This window comes from Lepus europaeus, chromosome 3, assembly GCF_033115175.1.
Source record: "Lepus europaeus isolate LE1 chromosome 3, mLepTim1.pri, whole genome shotgun sequence".
In the NCBI taxonomy this organism is placed as follows: Eukaryota; Metazoa; Chordata; class Mammalia; order Lagomorpha; family Leporidae; genus Lepus; species Lepus europaeus.
The window spans coordinates 114,511,976-114,517,443 of NC_084829.1; the positions used below are offsets into that span (position 1 = coordinate 114,511,976).

A 5,468-nucleotide genomic window follows, 5' to 3' on the forward strand; every position below is an offset into this window, starting at 1 on the left:
ACCATCTCAGAATCCTAAGTTTAAGAAATTTCAGGGGCTGGCGCTCTGGTGTAGCAGGTAAAGCTACTGCCTACAGTGCCAGCATCCCATACAGGTGCTGGTTTGAGTCCTAGCTGCTCCACTTTGATCCAGCTCTCTGCTATGGCCTAGGAGAGCAGTGGAAGATGGCCCAAGTCCTTCAGCCCCTGCACCCACGTGGGAGACCCGGAAGAAGCTCTTGGCTCCTGGCTTTAGATTGGCGCAGCTCCTGCCCATATGACCAACTGGGGAGTGAACCAGCAGATGGAAGACCTCTCTCTCTCTCTCTCTCTCTCTATCTCTCTCCCTCTCTCCCTCTCTCCCCTTCCCTCCCTCCCTCCCTCTCCTTCTCTCTCTGTGTAGCTCTGACTTTCAAATAAATAAACAAATCTTATTTTTTTTTTAAAAATTCAAATAGGAAAAGGATGATTAATGGATACTAAGCTATGCAAGAGAAATTAGGGAATAAAGTAATTTCATATAACAGAGAATATTTCTGTATATTTTCTAGGTAGTATGAGGTTTAGATTAATAGATAAAACCCTTTAAACATTGTTCCCATGAGTTTGTGCTAGTCATTATTCATTAAAACTCCAAAGCTCATGTATAATCATCCAAAAATGTCAGGAAATTTTTTTTTTAATATGAGTCAAGCCCCATGATCAGAGAACCTTTTCAGAACAAACCATACTTTAATGATACAATGCATCGCTTCTCGGCCTTTTGGCTAAGATCAAGTGTAGTATCTGTTCTTATCAGATAAAATGCAGCCCTCAGAGCCTGGATTGTGACCTAGCAGGTAAAGGCAGTGCCTGCGATGCAGGCATCCCAAATGGGTGCATGTTCAAGTCCTGGCTGCTCCACTTATGATCCAGCTCCCTCTTAATGCACATGGGAAAGCAGTGGAAGATGTCCCAAGTACTTGGGCCCCTGCACCCATGTGGGAGAACTGGAGGAAACTCCTGGCTCCTGGCTTCAGTCTGACCACGCCCCTGCTATTGCAGCCATCTGGGGAGTGAACCAGCAGATGGAGGCCTTCTCTCTCTCTTTCTCTCTCTCTCTCTCTCTCTCTTTCTCTCTCTCTCTCTGTAATTATGACTTTCAAGTAAATAAATAAATCTTAAAAAAAGGAGGTCTTTTTTTTTTTTTAGATTTATTTATTTGAGAGGCAGAGTTACAGAGAGAGAGAGAATCTTCCATCTGCTGCTTCACTCCCCAAATGGCTGCAACAGCTGGAGCTGGGCCAATCCAAGGCCAGGAGCCTGGAGCTTCTCATGGGTTTCCAACATTAATACAGAGGCCTAAGGACTTGGGTCATCTTCTGATTCTTTCCCAGGCACGTTAGCAGGGAGCTAAAACAGAATCCCACCAGCTGGGATTCAAACTGGTGCCCATATGGGATGCCAGCGCCACAGGCAAGGCTTAACCTGCTACACACAGCACCAGCCCCTAGCCCTCTTGCTTGAAAGGAAAATCCACCAAGGCTATTTACTGCTTTTCACAGAAAAGTTGACTCAAAATGAGAAGTTCATATTATAATATCTAACTGAATACTTTGGTCATCATAACACTTAATCCATTAGTTGAGAACTCTGCCTTGTGATTTTTTTGACTTGTGTTCCAACTTACTTTGATTTATAAGCAAGTAATTATTTGTTCATCTGTTTTAAAAATGTGAAAGATTGGGGCTGGTGCTGTAGTGCAGCATATTAAGCTGCCGCCTGTAGTACCAGCATCCTATGTGGGCACATATTCAAGTCCTAGCTGCTCCACTTCTGATCCAGCCCTCTGCTAGTGCATCTGGGAAAGCAGTGGAGTATGGCCTAAGTCCTTCAACCATGTGGGAGACCTGGAAGAAACTCCTGGATCCTTGCTTCCACGTGGCCCAGTCCTGAGTGTTGCAGCCATTTAAGGAGTGAACTCGCAGATGGAAGATTTCTCTCTGTCTCTCTCTTTCTTTGTAACTCTGCCTTTCAAATAAATAAATCTTTTTTAAAAAACATGAAGGATTGATTTGGAAAGAGACCATCATACATTCATTCCAATCATTAATGGAAAGGTTAATATTAAAATTTACCACATAATTGGTATAGTGTTAAATGTTTTCCATGTATTATTTAATTATGCTATACTCCAAGACACAGATACTATGCACCTTATAAAGATTAAGCATTTGTGAGAATGTTAATTAGTTCAGCCGCTGTGGGAAACAGCATGGCGATTTCTTTAAAAACTAAAAATAGACTTGCCATATGATCCAGCAATCCCACTATTCCACAAAAGAGTTGAGCACAGTGTATCAAAGAGATACCTCCACCACCTTGTTTATAGCAGCTCTGTACACAATAGCCAAAAATTGAAATCAATCAAGGTGTCCATCATCACATGTGGTATATATACACACAATGGGATATTATTCAGGTATAAAAAAGAATGAAATTTTACCATTTGCAACCAAATGTACACAATTCAATGATGTCATGTTGAATGAAATAAGCCAGACCCAGAAAGACAAATATCGCATGTCCTCCCTTACATATGGGAACTAAAATTTAAAAAAACAAAAGAAAAAGAAATGTTTGTGTCTATCAGTATTGCTGCAAATATAGTTTTGTAAAACTTTGTTTATACCTTTGTTTAACAATGATTAAGAATGTTACACTACTATAGTTTTTATGATTGATTACTTTAAAATTTACTATACATGGGTGAAATGGTCATTTTTCCATTCAGTTGTTTATAGTAACTGTCTATATTCCCACCAAACTAGGGTCTTTTTTGCTTTTTATTAACTTTTTATTCAATGAGGCATTAAGCCTTTTTACTGTAATATAAATTTAAAATATGTTATAAAAACAAAAACTGGGGGAGAAGGAAGGACAGTGGAAGGGGAGGGAGGGAGGAAGGGAATATCATCATGTTCTTAGAATTGTATCTACAAATCACACTGAATCTGTTAAAAACTAATAGAAAATTAAAATAAAGAATGTATAAAGACTAAGGAATCTCAGAGAGATCAAATGAGCCCAAAGTTATATAACTATTTGAGCCACCCAGGGAAAGCAGCAGATGATGATTTAGGTGCTTAGGTCTCTACTACTCATGTGGGAAACCCAGATGGAATTCCTGGCTCTTGACTTCAGCCTCATCCTGCCCTGGCTGTTGTGGCCACTTAAGCAGTGGACCAACAGATGGGATATTTCTGTCTGTATCTGCCTTTAAGATAAATTATTCAAATAAATTAATCTAAAAACAATACAACCAATCTTTTTTAAAAGGGGGTTGGGGAGAGGCACTGCAGACACTTACACAGTGGTTAAGGTGCTGCTTGGGATGCCCATATGCCATACCAAAGGGCCTCAGTTTGAGTCTCAGCTCCCCTTCTGCTCCCAGCTCCTGGTTACTGGGCACCCAGGGAGGCAGCAGATGATGACTCAAATACTTGAGTCTCTGCCGCTCACATAAGAGAGCTGAATTGAATTCCAGGCTCCTGGCAAGCAGTTGGGGAATGAACCAGTGGAAGGAAAATCTATCTGTCTCTGTCTCTGTGCCTTTCAAATAAATAAATAATTTAAATACATTTCAGACATTAAGGAAGACCCTCTCAGGGCTGGCATTGTGGTACAGTGGGTCGAGTCACCACCTGTGCTGCCTGTATCCCATAAGGGCTCCAGTTTGAGTCCCAGCTACTCCGATTTTGACCCAGTTCCTTGCTAATGCACCTAGGAAGACAGCAGAAGATAGTCCAAGTGCTTAGGACGCTGCCACCCACATGGGATACCCAGATGAGGTTCCAGGCTCCCAACTTTGGTCTGTCCCAGCCCCAGTTGTTTCAGCTATTTGGGAAATGAACCAGTGAATGCAAGATCTCTCTCGATCTTTCTGTCTGTCTCTCTCTCTCTCTCTCTAACTCTTTTAAATAAGTCAATATAAGGAAAAAATTCTCATACAGAATTGAAATACTTATGTATTCAAATACAGAGTTCAGAATAAGACTATAACATTAACATGTTTACTAACTTTTGAACTGGTATTTAAAGGCTGAAACAAAAATACTTGCTTAAAATATGATATTAGGCTGGCACCGCGGCTCAATAGGCTAATCCTCCGCCTGTGGCACCAGCACCCTGGGTTCTAGTCCCAATCAGGGCGCCAGATTCTGTCCCGGTTGCTCCTCTTCCAGTCCAGCTCTCTGCTGTGGCCTGGGAGTGCAGTGGAGGACGGCCCAGGTGCTTGGGCCCTGCTTGGGCCCTGCACCTGGCTCCTTGCTTCGGATCAGTGTGGTGCGCCGGCCGCGGCGCACCAGCTGTAGCGGCCATTGTGGGGTGAACCAACGGAAAAGGAAGACCTTTCTCTCTGTCTCTCTCTCTCACTGTCTACTCTGCCTGCCAAAAAAAAAAAAAAAAAAAAAACACAAAACAAAACAAAACAAAACAAAAAAAAACGATATTGAACTCAAGGTGAGTAAAGATTTTTTTTTTAATCTAGAATAAGAGATCATTATTCATTTGAAGAGGGATTTAAACAGCTGAAATTTAGTAAGCATCTTAATTTATTGGCGTAGACCTCTGTATTGTTGATCACCCTGGTGATCTGTTTGGTAATTTTTTTAATCTAATATATATTTTTTAGATGTCAAGTTAGTGATTTCCCAAAGGTTAATAAAATCTCTATTTTATAATGAGTTATTTTATGTGGAATACTTGAAATACTGTGCTGGAATTATTGAAACCACAGCTAGTTCTAAGTTAAAAATAGTTAATTACAATTTTATTTGAGGTAACATTACTTTTATTTTTTTTCCCAACTTACAGGACTTACTAAGCAGTATTCTCTCTCTCTCTCTCTCTCTCTCTCTCTCTCTCTCTCTCTCTTTCTTTTTCTTTAAGATTTATTATTTTATTTGAAGGCAGAGTTAGAGGCAGAGAGAGATAGGTCTTCCATCTGCTGGTTCACTCCTCAAATGGCCACAATGGCCTGAGCTGTGCTGATCCAAAGCTAAGAGCAGGAGCTTCTTCCAGGTCTCCCACGAGAGTGCAGGGGCCCACAGATTTGGGCCATCTTCTATTGCTTTCCCAGGCCATAGCAGAGAACTGGATCGGAAGTAGGGCAGCCAGGACTCAAACCGGCACCCATATGGGATGCTGGCACTGCAGGCGGAGGCTTTACCTGCTACACCACAGCACCAGCCCTCAGATTACTTTTCAAGTAGAAGAGTTTGTATGTACACTGGTTTAGGTGATTCAAATAATGTTAACAGCCTTCATAAACTTTGGGATCTAGGAGCATTAATAAAACTATCAGGCCTTAAGCAGGGATCTTGAAGAACTTAAAGAGACCGAGAACCCTTGGAATGGAAAGTAGATGTCAGAAAAGCTCTGCAAGCCAGTACCTGGTCCAGAGTCTTCACTGCCTATTTTCTGGCTCCATCCAGAGGCCAGAAGGAAGAA

General features: G+C 41.5%; 1 pseudogene; it reads left to right on the plus strand.

Annotated features, from left to right (window-relative positions):
* The first annotated feature begins 725 nt into the window (after nucleotides 1–725).
* On the plus strand, nucleotides 726–871 carry LOC133757295 (U2 spliceosomal RNA; annotated as a pseudogene).
* The last annotated feature ends 4,597 nt before the right edge of the window (nucleotides 872–5,468 follow it).